Here is a 15,086-nt window from a genome sequence, read left to right on the forward strand (position 1 = left end):
CACAGACTCAAGGGGAACCTGGGAGGGCGGGTCTTCCGGCGCCAGTACGTACCCCTTACAAATCTTCAGATTTAAAATCCTTAAATCTAGCCACAATAATGTTCCGTTTCTTAGACTTCTTCGAGACTTGTGCTGTACAGTTTATAACTGTGGCAATGAACGCCACAAAATTAAACTTTTTTAACACACGGTATCTTTTGACTGGCAGTAAACATTTACTACACACTAGCGTTTTTCATAGCTAAGAGGGAGAGGGAGGTTCGGGGCAGGCAGGCAGGCAGAGAGACCGTTAGAACCGTGCGCATACTGTAGGCTATACCTTATTTAGCAATGCTTCGTAAATTCACCAAAAGTATATTAAAGTATATATTAAGATATCAATTAGCATGGCAAAGCTATTCTTCATAGTGTCAGTGAATTGGAGTTGAACATCGCCAAATGCATCAGTTTAATTAAGCCTAAATGTGCAATAAAAAGTACTGCCTATAGCTTAGGCTATTCAGTGAAACACAGGCTGGCTGTTGATGTCCTAGGTCAGGGCTCTCAAACCCTGTTCCTGGAGAGGCACCAACCTTCCTGTAGGTTTTCGCTCCAACCACAGTTGTAACTAACCTGATTCAGTTAATCAACCAGCTAATTATCGAAGCAGATGCGCTAGATTAGGGTCGGAGTGAAAACCTACAGGATGGTAGTTCTCCAAGACATGGCTGGAGAGCCTGTCCTAGGCAATAGATCGAAAAGCTGCATCCCCGCTAAACTTTTTGGTAATAGCAAATTCGGTTTCTCACCGAGGTAAAATTATCCGATGCTCGCCTGTAGTTTTCCTTACGTCCACCAACAGCAGTTAGGGACCATCAACATAGTGACAAATCTAATTTTTCAAATTTCAATAGTTCTTTAACCATTACTCATAAAACGTTAAAAACTGGTTGTAGCTAACCCGATGGCGTAGACATATTTTGCGCATACCTTTTTTCATCAATATACATCTGGCACTATTTTAAATTATTTATTTACATATTGAATTTCAATAGCTCTTTGGTCATATGACCTACTGACTTCAAACACGGTTCCCGAATGTACAGTCAGTGGGCCTACACATTGCACAATCTTTAGTTTGTCCATTTTCATCTCACTCGATTTTATTTTTCAAACTTAAAAATTTAAATAGCTCCTTGGTCATGTGACCTGACTTCAAACAGGGTTCAGAATGTCCACTGACTACCCATCTATATTGCACACTCTTGTTTATGTACTGTAAGATCACGTGGTGTAACGTACATTTTTCATAGTTTTACATTTCAATAGCTCCTTGGTCATGTCAATTACACACCTAAGAAGTGTGCAGTGGATATACACCCAAATTGTATAGCCTCTAGTCATGTATCTTCTATATTGTTGTACATTAATATGAGTTTGACAATTAGGGGTTCAGTCCAGTGTTATGTGTACCCCTTTAATATTTATCTATAATAATTGGTAGTTCTAAGTATTTATTTTCCCTGTTTTTATTTTTCCACAGCGGTACACAATAGGAGAGAGACATATAATATCTCCTTTCATCGTTAATATCAACCATAATGGAAAAGGGCGAAGTACGAGAGTCGTGTTATCATGGTATGGATCAAGGAAAGGAAAGGTGTTCTAACAGAGGTGCTTGAAGGAAGGCGTATAGGTAGGCCTCATGAAAAACAATGTTTCATGTGCTCTTTTTAGTCACAGTAATAGGCAATGATTTGTAAGTCAGAGTGAGCTTGATAATGTGAAAGAATACTTTTCATAGCATCACTTTCATGTACTGTACATTAAGACAAATCTTTCTACTGTGAGTATTAGCACGCAGTTTACATGACTTGATATTTGAGTGCATTCAGAACAAGCCACCTGCAGACAACTTACAAAATGCAATAGTGCATTTGAGGGTTCCTGTTTCTGATGAAAATAGTTATTTGATGCATGGCCTACTATTTCTAACTGGATAAATAAATATAAATAAATAAATGGTAAAATCATAGCTGAAAAATTACTCTAACACACAAAGTGAGTATGTCAAAATAATATCTGAAAATGTCAGTTGTTGACCATAATACTTCTACTTGCAATAGCAATTTATGAGGAATATTCCATGTATCAACACTACATGTAGGACAGACATAAGACATTCCCACATACAGTATGTATGATACGTGACTAGAGGTTATGCAATATGGCTGTATATCAACTGCACGCTTCTTGGGTGTGTAATTGACATGACCAAGGAGCTATTGAAATGTAAAACTATGAAAAACGTATGTTACACCGCGTGATTTTACAGTACACAAACAAGAGTGCGCTATATTACCGGCTTGTCCATGGACATTCAAAAGTTTTTTTGAGTCCAGTAGGTCACATGACCAAGGAGCTATTGAAATTTGAACGTTTGAAACATTTATGTAAAATCGAATGAGATGAAAATGGACACACTAAGGATGTGCAATGTGTAGGCGCACTGAGAGGACATTCTGAACCTTGTTTGAGGTCAGTAGGTCACATGACCAAGGAGGTATTGAATTTTGAAAGTTGAAAAATTCATGTAAAAACGTGGGAGATGAAAATGAACAAACCAAAGGGTGTGCAACATAGAGGGGTAGTCAGTGGACATTCTGAACCTTGTTTGAGTCAAGTAGGTCACATGACCAAGGAGCTATTGAAATTCGAATGTAAAAAGAGTTTGTACTTTGTTTACACTTCCTAACTAATTCAACTAGGAATACAAAATGCTGCTCACATTTACACATACTTATTCACTTTGGAAAGCGAATTAATGTCCAAATCATGAAAATAAGACCTGTGCAATGTTGTGTGCATTTTTTCCAACATCATGACACTTATTTGGAGTCTTGGTGGTTTGAAAGCTATTTAGGTTTGAAAGCGCGAATATCCTTCGAATATCCAACTGGAAACTGTCTTTACCTCGGTCACTTACCGATCCATAAACACAAGTAGGTTCAATAGCTCGAATCAGCAGGATGTGGGGCGTTGTTATTAGGAGGACGTCCAACATGGACGGATCGCAAAAATAATTATTATGATCACACTTATTCGATTTAAATATTATGTGGAGACCTATACATTTGGCCGCCAAGCACGATTTCAATGTAGCTAGCCTAGACATGACGTTAAAATATCTTCACGCCTACAAAAACTTCCTGGGTTCCGTCATAAATCAATTATATTTGAAAAAATTAAGAATTACAGGGGGCTGTTTGGAAAAACGAATCCTGTGTGATACCAACGTCTCTTGTAATACCCGTTCCGAATAGGGCTATAAAATGGCTAAGAATAGGTTTATCAGCATAGAGTGCGCCGCATCGTCCCATGGGATCCGGCAAGGCTGCACACAGAACTATCACTAAAATATTCTAGTTCCCACATATTACCCTCTTTCTATAGTCAAACAAAACAAGCATTTTGTGCAGCATAATGTGCAGCATTATGTTCATGTCAGTCCTCAAGAACGCAAATGTAGTCTTCCTAGTAGGACTGCAATAATGCGACAGTGTGTATGGGCCCTCGAGTGGCTCAGCGGTCTAAGGCACTGCATCTCAGTGCTAGAGGCGTCACTGCAGACACCCTGGTTCAAATCCAGGTTGTATCACACCCGCCGTGATTGGGCACCCAATACCTTGCCTAGTTAAATAAAGTTTCAGTTAAAAAAAATGGAAGCTTAACATCAATCATTGTTTAGTACTCTAAAAATAAAAAAAAACATTAACTTGATTGACCATGCTGTAGGTCATGTAACTGTTTGTTACAGGCACTATGCTTTGTGGACTTGACAGATGTTGTTCTCCGGTTTTGTGATGAAACAGGTGTGGTTGAATTTATTCTGCCAACGTCTTCTTATCGTCTCAGCCTTAGGCCTTTATATCATGGTGGCAAGGCAATAACAGGTTAAAGAGCAAACACAATTATTACAAGACAGGTTGTAATATGGCTATTTTTTTCCCTGGCATGGCTTCCCCAGTGATTTTACTCATGCACTGCTACTGGTTGTTCATCCTTGTACCAATCATAATCTGAGCAGCACTGCACCACTGCAAAAAAAAAGACTAGGTCTACCTGGAACACCACCCATGGGGATTTTAATGGTAAAGCATTGTAACTTTACCTATAGCCTGGACATTTGTCTAGGATTATGGCTAAATCCAAACAATGTTAATGCATGTACTGGTCTTCAAGTGCCTCATTAAAATGTATGTATGCTGAGTGAACAGCTGTGCAAACCACATTCCAAAATGTATTTAAAGTTATGAATCAATGATGTGTGCCTACGGCCGTGGCCGTCATGACATTTTGTCCACAGGTGTATTGTCATGCAAAAGGCTGCCAGTCTCACTCAATGTACCGTTAATTAACATAAACACATCTCCAGGCGTCCACACATACAAACCACATACAAGCAAGTGATGAGCGCCTTTGGAACCTTTACGTTTTTAAAAAAGTCTAAAAAAGCTATTTAATATACACCATCACAATAATCCACTTTTTATTTTAGGCAGGTCAAAATAAACATTATGAAATTAAGAAAATGTACTTAAGAAGAACAGAATATGAGGTGGCCTACATTATGTTGTCTGGCTATGCGCCATGCTGTAGGTTTGTTAATTTAGCAGACAAGATCTGTGCCATTGTTTCATATTATTTTATAGTAAGAAGAATATCATTTTTCTTAGGTGAATAAAATAGAAAATATATTTTTCCCATTGCAGTGCGTGGTCATATGAAGTAGCTATGTTGAGCATAAAGGGGATCATTTGAAACAGGGCCTATACGCTAGATTTAGTTATTTGGCAACTTTAGTTGTGAATTCTAAGATACAAATCTTAGAATTTCTTAGAAATCAAAACATATATGGGCTGCATGATGCCACAGGCTATTGACGATTTGAGAAAGTCTCAAAAAAAGTGATGATTCAAGAAAGTAAAAAAAAAAGCTTGCCTCAGGCTGGCTGTACACGCTCTTCTCTCATCAAATGATCATATTTTATTCTCAAATTAATCTTGTCTTTACTAATATGTCAAATTGGTTTAGATTTAGAATGGTCCATTTATCAAATGGCTAGGAACAGGGGCAGGGGAAAAAATACATGTCATCTGTATGCACTCGAATAGCTGATGGAGGCCATTTCCCGCCAGTTCGTTTTTTCTCACTCATGCCAGGTAGGCTACTCCTGTTATTTCACTCCCCACATCAACCATTATTTGAGGAGCATGCAGCCTCTTGCTGCACCACAGATCATATTCCGCCATTGGCTCTCCTTCCGTGTTCCTGCAGCTACCCAGAGCTTAATTTGGGATACCAAATGAGAACATCGATAGTAACATGTTTTCACAACTAAACATATTAAATTATTGACCAACCATCTCTCTGCGCACTTGAGAAAGGAATGAAGGAGAGAGGGGAGGAGACAGAAACGCAAGGTGGTGAGATATTCTGTAGCAAATACAGTATACAGTATGTGGGTGTGTCATCACTTTTTTGTCACTGTCATGTTCAGACTAGTGTGAGTGAATCCATTTATCAGGTAGTAGAGATTTCTTTAAAGTCAAATAGCAGAGACTTCACATGGCAGACCAGACATATAAGACCTTTGAGAAAATAGAACATCTGCTTTTACAACATGGACAGGTGAATTTCTCTCACCTGTTGAAAGGGTCTTTTTGGAAGCACTGCCTCCACACCATGGATGCTATAGCACGCGATATGAGGTAGAAGTAGTACGTCACACTGTAGCCAATGAGGTGAATGAATCTCAGCTGCCAGGCCTTGAGACAGAGTACCAGTTACAGCTAACTCTCCTAGGCACCTTCTCAAATATGGCTTACACAAAGGAAAGTATTTCACCCCAAATTGGCTACAGAACATACAGTGCAGAAAGTATTCAGACCCCTTCCATTTTTCCACATTCTGTTACGTTACAGCCTTATTTTAAAATGTCTTAAATACATATTTCTCCTAAACAATCTACACACAATACTCTATGATGACGAATTGAAAGCAGATTTTAGAATGTTTGCAAATGTATTAAAAATGTAAAAAAACCTGAAATACCTTATTTACATAAGTATTCAGACCTTTTGCTATGAGACTCGAAATTAAGCTCAGGTGCATCCTGTTTCCATTGATCATCCTTGAGATGTTTTTACAACATGATTGGATTCCACCTGTGGTAAATTCAATTGATTGGACAGGCACACACCAGTTTATGTAAGGTTCCACAGTTGACAGTGCATGCCAGAGCAAAAACAAAGCCATGAGGTCGAACAAAATGTTCGTAGAGCTCAGAGACAGGATTGTGTCGAGGCACAGATCTGGGGGAGGGTACCAAAAATGTCTGCAGCATTGAAGGTCCCCATGAACACAGTGGCCTCCATCATTCTTAAATGGAAGAAGTTTGGAACCACCAAGAATCTTTCTAGAGCTGGCCATCTGGCCAAACTGAGTAATCGGGGGAGAAGGGCCTTAGTCAAGGAGGTGACCAAGAACCTAATGGTCACTCTGACAGAGCTCTAGAGTTGCTCTGTGGAGATGGGATAACCTTCCAGAAGGACAACCATCTCTGCAGCACTCCACCAATCAGGCCTTTATGGTAGAGTGGCCAGACAGAAGCTACTCCTCAGTAAAAGGCACATGATAGCTGCTTGGAGTTTGCCAAAAGGCACCTAAAGGACTCAGACCATGAGAAACAAGATTCTCTGGTCTGAATACCAAGTGTCATGTCTGGATGAAACCTGGCACCATCCCTACGGTGAAGGATGGTAGTGGTAGCATCATGCTGTGGGGATGTTTTTCAGAGACAGAGACTGGAAGACTGGAACAAAGTACAGAGAGATCCTTGATGAAAACCTAGTCCAGAGCGCTGAAGACCTCAGACTGGGGCGAAGGTTCACCTTCCAACAGGACAACGACTCTAAGCACACAGCTAAGACAACGCAGGAGTGACTTAGGACAAGTCTCAATGTCATCGAGTGGCCCAGCTAGAGCCCGGACTTGATCTCGATCAAACATCTCTGGAGAGACCTTAAAATAGCTGTGCAGAGACGCTCTCCATCCAACCTGACAAAGCTTGAGAGGATCTGCAGAGAGGTTTGAGAGAAATTCCCCAAACACAGGTGTTCCAAGCTTGAAAAGTCATACCCAAGAAGACTCAAGGCTGTAATCGCTGCCAAAAGTGCTTCAACAAAGTACTAAGTGGAGCAGCAGTCTAAGGCACTGCATCTTAGTGCTAGAGGCATCACTAGTCCCTGGTTTGATCCTGGGCTGTATCACAACCTGCCGTGATCGGGAGTCCCATAGGGCGGCGTGCAATTGGTTCAACGTCATCCGTGTTAGGGGAGGGTTTGGCCGGGGTAGGCCAAAACTGTTCGGTTCTAATTTTGAGCAAATAACTCACGGACACTAGAGAAGCATAACCAAGTATAATTATTCCCAAGGGTCGATACAGCTGTAATTCAGACAAAAAAATATTTCACACAAGCACTAATATTTAACCCTTCCTCCTAGGCTAAGTCTCCTCCTCCACAACTTAGCAGCCAATGCATCTCTGTTGCTAGACAGAACCTTAGTGATATCTGTTCTTCCTCACTTCATCTAACCTGACCTCTACCCCAAAGTGCTCACTCCTCCCCAACTCAAGGCTGTCATAGTTTTTGATAGCAGACTGTGTCTCTTCTCCTCCCAGAGTATCCCTGATGGCCAACAATAACAGATCCTGACATAATGTAAACGTTATACATTACCCTCTCTCCTTCAGTGACAATGTTAGGTTCTAAGATCTCCCCCCGTCTCCCCTTATCAATGCTTGCCACATGTACTCGCTTCCCTGCACTCAACACATTCCAAGCTTAGTTGCACCCACTATATACCTTCCTCCTATAACCCTTAACTTCTGGTGTAGACCCTCAACCTTGGCACTCCATCAGTGACATGAATAAGTATATTTTCATATTCTCAGAACCGAACAATACTTGTGTAAATTTGATGTTTCAGTTGTTGGTTGTTTATAAATGTGCAAGAAAATCTAAAAACCTGTTTTTTCTTTGTCATTATGGGGTATTGTGTATGTATATTGAGGGGGAAAAACAATTTAATCAGTTTTAGGATAAGGCTATAACGTAACGAAATGTGGAAAAGGTGAAGGGGCCTGAATACTTCCCGGATGCACTGTAAATGAGACATGCAGTGCTTATCATCTCTTGGAGAATGATTTTGTGTATTCTTTCTCTGGCCAGTTATTTCTAACTCCTACACAATCTCGTTTTGATAATGATAGCTCGGCTGTCTGTGGAACCCTCCCTTTTGCTTCTCACAGTCAATGACAGGTAAGGACCTACCAAAAGGCTGGCTGAACGTCACAGTCCCAAACAAAGACCGGGGTGAAAGTGATTCCATATGGTCACTGCAACAATCTGTAGTTTTGCCTGTGTGGACCAGGCACAGATTTGAAAACTCTATAAACTTAAATAAACCTGAAATGAAACACTACATTTTCCAACTGTAAATAAAAAGTTTTAACAGTACCAGTCAAAAGGGCTTTTCTTTATTTTTCCCATTTTCTACATTGTAGAAGAATAGTGAAGACATCAAAACTATTATAACACATAATCATGTAGTAACCAAAAAAAGTCTTAAACAAATCAAAATATATTTATATTTGAGATTCTTCAAAGTACCCACTCTTTGCCTTGATGACAGCTTTGCACACATTCTCTCAAGAGTGTGTGCAAATCTATTCCAACAGTCTTGAAGGAGTTACCAAATATGCTGAGCACTTGTTGGCTGCTTTTCCTTCACTCTGTGGTCCAACTCATCCCAAACCATCTCCATCTGGGTTGAGGTCGGGTGATTGCGGAGGCCAGGTCATCTGATGTGTCATGACGTTGGCCTGGGGATAGGTTTATGACCATCATAAATACCTCTGCCCCCCTTTTTCCTCTCTCTACCCTACTGATGTGAAATTTGAAAACCCCTTGGTTAACATAGAGATTCTGGGAACATCAGAAGGTGGGGGGAAATGAACTATATTCTGGTAATCCGACCAATTGAACATATGCGGTGGTACTTAATGAATATGATGTCAGTTCGGTTGTCATCTGAGACATTCTCATCAATAAGATGACATAGACTCTACAGTGGAAAGTCTGCACATTGTAGTTATCGGATTCACATGGAGTTGTTATTCAATTTAAATGTTTGAATATAAAATTATTGGTGAAGAGATGAAATGTAATTTTAGCTTCCAAATGAGAGATTTGGGTTATCATGAGGTTAGGGCTCTGCTCAATCAATGGCTTGCCCCTGTGAAGGGACATGGGTTATAAAACCTTTCAAACACACCCTCCTCTCCCTTCCTATATAAAGTCTTGACGACAATATAACCTCCTGTTCCAAGTACGTGAGGTCTGCAGCCTCTGCGTTAAAAGGACTAACATGTCAACTACAGAACTAAGCCAACCTCAGCGTGAGCTTTGGTTGTGAATGGTATGAATTTTGAACTCTTATTCACTACAGAAGTGATACCTCCTAGCCGTTGAGTTAGCAACTGCAGCTGAAAAAGCGGGCTAGGAAAGAACAGACAGAGTATTCCGTCTATCACACAACGACTTTACTACAACGTATGCAATTGACCACTAGAGACATTCTTCAAAGGACTCAGTTTGGCAACACGGCCTTCCATCTACCACCAACCTACCGAAGCGCAGCTCAGAGTAAATATTTATTGCATTTTATTTTTCCAAATGGGCGGTAATTTAGAATGCATAAGATACTGTATACCAGCTGTCATATCTGTTCCGCCCACTAGGGACGTTTTCCTTTATGACATAATTTGTTATCAAGGTATAATTAATTCTGTGTATATGTAATTCTGTGTGATTAGTTAGGTATTTAGTAAATAAATAATTCAACCCAATGTTGTTAGCCAGGGTTCGTGAAGATAACCAAGAATTTACAACTTTCAGATAAGACTGAATTAAGGTGACGATTAATATTGACTGCTATTGATGTAAAATATTACTAGGTCTTTAAGAGTTTATTCGGAAGATAACAGCTCTATAAATATTATTTTGTGGTGCCCCGACTCTCTAGTTAATTACATTTACATGATTAGCTCAATCAGGTAATATTAATTACGGAGAAAATATTTTATAGAATAGCATGTCATATCACTTAATCCGGCATAGCCAAATACACGACAGATGCAACCCTCCATCACTCTCCTTCTTGTTCAAATAGCCCTTACACAGCCTGGAGGTGTGTTGGGTCATTGTCCTGTTGAAAAACAAATGACAGTCCCACTAAGTTCAAACCAGATGGGATGGCGTATCGCTGCAGAAAGCTGTGGTAGCCATGTTGGTTAAGTGTGCCTTGAATTCTAAATTAATCACCAACAGTGTCGCAAGCACCCCAACACCATCACACCTCCTCCTCCATGTGTCACGGTGGGAACCACACATGCAGAGATCATCTGTTCACCTACTGTGCATCTCACAAAGACACGGCAGTTGGAACCAAAAATCAGACCAAAGGACAGATTTTCCCTGGTCTAATGTCCATTGCTCGTGTTTCTTTGCCCAAGCAAGTCTCTTCTTATTGGTGTCCTTTAGTAGTGGTTTCTTTGTAGCAATTCGACCATGTAGGCCTGATTCACGCAGACTCCTCTGAACAGTTTATGTTAAGATGTGTCTGGTACTTGAACTCTGTGAAGCATTTATTTGGGCAGATTTTTTTGACGCTGGTAACTCTGATGAACTAATCCTCTGCAGCAGAGGGAACTCTGGGTCTTCCTTTACTGTGGTGGTCCTTATGAGAGACAGTTTCATCATAGTGTTATTTCATAGTTTTGATGTGTTCCCTATTATTCTACAATGCAGAAAATAGTACAAATACAGTCGGAAGCAAGTCGGTAATGACATTAACTTTTTAATTTTTCCAACAATTGTTTACAGACAGATTATTTCATTTATATTTCAGTGTATCACAATTCCAGTGGGTCAGAAGTTTAGGCTAATTGACATAATTTGAGTAAATTGAAGGTGTACCTGTGGATGTATTTCAAGGCCTACCTTCAAACTCAGTGCCTCTTTGCTTGACATCATGGGAAAATCAAAAGAAATCAGCCAAGACCTCAGAAATAAGAATTGTAGACCTCCCCAAGTCTGGTTCATCCTTGGGAGCAATTTATAAATGCCTCTAGGTACAAACAATAGTCTGTACAAACAATAGTACGCAAGAATAAACACCATGGGACCACACAGCCGTCATACCGCTCAGGAAGGAGATTTGTTCTGTCTCCTAGAGATGAACATACTTTGGTGTGAAAAGTGCAAATCAATCCCAGAACAACAGCAAAAGACCTTGTGAAGATGCTGGAGGAAACAGGTACAAAAGTATCTATATCCACAGTAAAACAAGTTCTATATCGACATAACCTGAGAGGCCGCTCAGCAAGGAAGAAGCCACTGCTCCAAAACTGCCATAAAAAAGCCAGACTACGGTTTGCAACTGCACATGGGGACAAAGATCGTACTTTTTGGAGAAATATCGTCTGGTCTGATGAAACAAAAATAGAACGGTTTGGCCATAATGACCATCGTTATGTTTAGAGGGAAAAGGGGGAGGCTTGCAAGTCAAAGAACAGCATCCCAACCGTGAAGCACGGGGGTGGCAGCATCATGTTGTGGGGTGCTTTGCTGCAGGAGGGACTGGTGCACTTCACAAAATAGATGGCATCACGAGGCAGGAAAATTATGTGGGTATATTGAAGCAACATCTCAAGACATCATTCAGGAAGTTGAAGCTTGGTCGCAAATGGGTCTTCCAAATGGACAATGACCCCAAGCATACTTCCAAAGTTGTGGAAAAATGGCTTACGGACAAGAAAGTCAAGGTATTGGAGAGGCCGTCACAAAGCCCTGACCTCAATCCTATAGAAAATGTGTGGGCAGAACTGAAAAAGCGTGAAAAAGGTGTGTGAGCAAGGAGGCCTACAAACCTGACTCAGTTACACCAGCTCTGTCAGGAGAAATGGGCCAAAATTCACCCAACTTATTGTGAGAAGCTTGTGGAAGGCCAACCGAAACATTTGACCCAAGTTATACAATTTAAAGGCAATGCTACCAAATACTAATTGAGTGATGTAAACGTTTGACCCACTGGGAATGTGATGAAAGAACTAAAAGCTGAAATAAATCATTCTCTCTACTATTATTCTGACATTTCACATTCTTAAAATAAAGTGATGATCCTAACTGACCTAACACAGGGAATTTTTTACTAGGATTAAATGTCAGGAATTGTGAAAAACTGAGTGTGAATGTATTTGGCTAAGGTGTATGCAAACTTCCGACTTCAACTGTAAATAAAAACCCTTGAATGAGTAGATGTGTCCAAACTTTTTACTGGTACTGTACATTGTCAGAAGAGCAGCATCATTTTGTGGTCCAACCTAAATTTTTGAGTTTCGCTATTATATGTCTTTTCGCATTTGGGAAACTACTTTTATCTTAAATATACCCCAAGGAAGACTTGAGCTCTGCTATTTAATAACAAAACAGATGGAATGAATATTGAACATTTTCTCTTAGGGTAGAGATTGGTTAGCTGTGTTTTTCAGCCATTTCAGGGAGCACAATCATTCTTATCGGCATTTCCCCCAACAACTGTGATTACGGTTGTGAAGAAATAGCCTCTGGGGGTATCTGGGTTTTTCTATTCTATGTTTTATGTTCCTCTCTGGATAATTACTCTCTCACACACACTAGGAGTGCAGGGGTACAGAGCGGATGGTTTATATCAGGGAGAGAATAGTTGATCTGACATTTACAGGTCACTATATCATCCACAGTTTCCGTAATGAGACTCACTCTCAGATATCTATGCATGTACAGTATTTGGAATGTAAGGTAGTCCATATAATTTGTCTTGCAACTCTTTTAGAATGTCTGTCGTTGAGCAATTTTTTGGGCTTGCCTCTGGTGGTAGTGTTATAGGTTCGGGAGGGTGTCACAAATATTTTAGCTATTTTCACAACTGGAATTACAGGCACAGTAGCTGGTGGTGGATCAACATTTTATGAATAATTCAATTGTGGGTGTTTCGAGCAAAGGGTGTTGAGGTTTGGCCCCTCACTGGCCAATCAAAATGTGCTCCATGCCTAAATATGTGGTTGGTTCAAGTTGTGTATTTACAGTCTTTTATGTATTGCGTTGTCATCAACTCCAATTAGAATGTTGGTCCGTTATATTGACAGCCTTGTTCGTTAAATAGCCCCATATATGCTAAATATGTTGAACGTTTGCAGTCCATATTGTTCTAATTGCTTTGATATGGAAATACATTGTTAAACATAGGCTATAGCATTCACATTGATATCCTTGGATGGGGCCACAGTGTCTCCTGACCCCTCCTGTCTCAGCCTCCAGTATTTATGCTGCAGTAGTTTATGTGTCGGGGGGCTGGGGTCAGTTTGTTATATCTGGAGTACTTCTCCTGTCCTATTCGGTGTCCTGTGTGAATCTAAGTGTGCGTTCTCTAATTCTCTCCTTCTCTCTTTCTTTCTCTCTCTCGGAGGACCTGAGCCCTAGGACCATGCCCCAGGACTACCTGACATGATGACTCCTTGCTGTCCCCAGTCCACCTGGCCATGCTGCTGTTCCAGTTTCAACTGACCTGAGCCCTAGGACCATGCCCCAGGACTACCTGACATGATGACTCCTTGCTGTCCCCAGTCCACCTGGCCATGCTGCTGCTCTAGTTTCAACTTCCACCTGACTGTGCTGCTGCTCCAGTTTCAACTGTTCTGCCTTATTATTATTCGACCATGCTGGTCATTTATGAACATTTGAACATCTTGGCCATGTTCTGTTATAATCTCCACCCGGCACAGCCAGAAGAGGACTGGCCACCCCACATAGCCTGGTTCCTCTCTAGGTTTCTTCCTAGGTTTTGGCCTTTCTAGGGAGTTTTTCCTAGCCACCGTGCTTCTACACCTGCATTGCTTGCTGTTTGGGGTTTTAGGCTGGGTTTCTGTACAGCACTTTGAGATATCAGCTGATGTACGAAGGGCTATATAAATACATTTGATTTGATTTGATTTGATATAGGGGCTAGGCCTACTGTAAATTGCAGACTGGACATCGACGTGCCAAACTTAGTCAAAAAGCTCAATTGTATTCACTAGGCAATTGATAAGGCCTAAAAATACTGTGTATAATTCTAATCAAATATCGAATAAAAACAAAACAACTTGTTTTAAATAGGCTCTGTCTAAATACAGTTACAGGCACCATAATTGCTCCCCGTGGGCATATAACACAGACAAGGCAATTAACACAGACAGCATTCACAGACTATGGAGGGTTTTACATACATTCAAACCAATTCTCTCGTTCCATGGCACTGTGTGCAAACGTTGGCTTAAATGTTTTTTTCGCATAGCATTTACATATCTATACAAAATACTGGGCTCCTGTCAATTATATCGTTACCTATGTGCGAGGCAGATTCTCCAAAAAAACTACAGTTAATATGTCATTATAGGAGGACTGAATAGTTTGGAGGAGCGTGTCTTTGTCGGATGAGGGGAGCTCTTTGAAAAGGGAGATGGATAGCCTATTTGAACAAGCGAAATGCAGGTATGCGAATTGTGAATAATGAAAAAGTAGAAGGGAAAAAAACTCAAATATTAAAAATATTAAAATATAAAATATAAAAATATGCACTTATACCATGCTGCTAAACCAGTCTTGATTAAGGTGAGGGTAGGCTATGCTTGGATTTTGATCAAATTAAACAAAATGGGGGGAAACCATATATTTATATTCTTTCTAAATACAAGATACACCTGCACAAAAGGCACATCTCTCCTTCCATGGGCACTGAGCATCACAGCAGTATAGGCTGCGCTTCTGCTCTCAAAATCCATGCCATTATCAACTGCGTTACCTTTAAGACCTGCTTTTGTTGGGTCTGAAAACCTCCCTTAACTTCTTGGCGCACCCATCCCGTTAGCGGAATCATTTTCGTCAACATCCGCTGAATTGCAG

The sequence above is a fragment of the Oncorhynchus kisutch genome, linkage group LG28 (genome assembly GCF_002021735.2).
Source record: "Oncorhynchus kisutch isolate 150728-3 linkage group LG28, Okis_V2, whole genome shotgun sequence".
Lineage (NCBI taxonomy): Eukaryota > Metazoa > Chordata > Actinopteri > Salmoniformes > Salmonidae > Oncorhynchus > Oncorhynchus kisutch.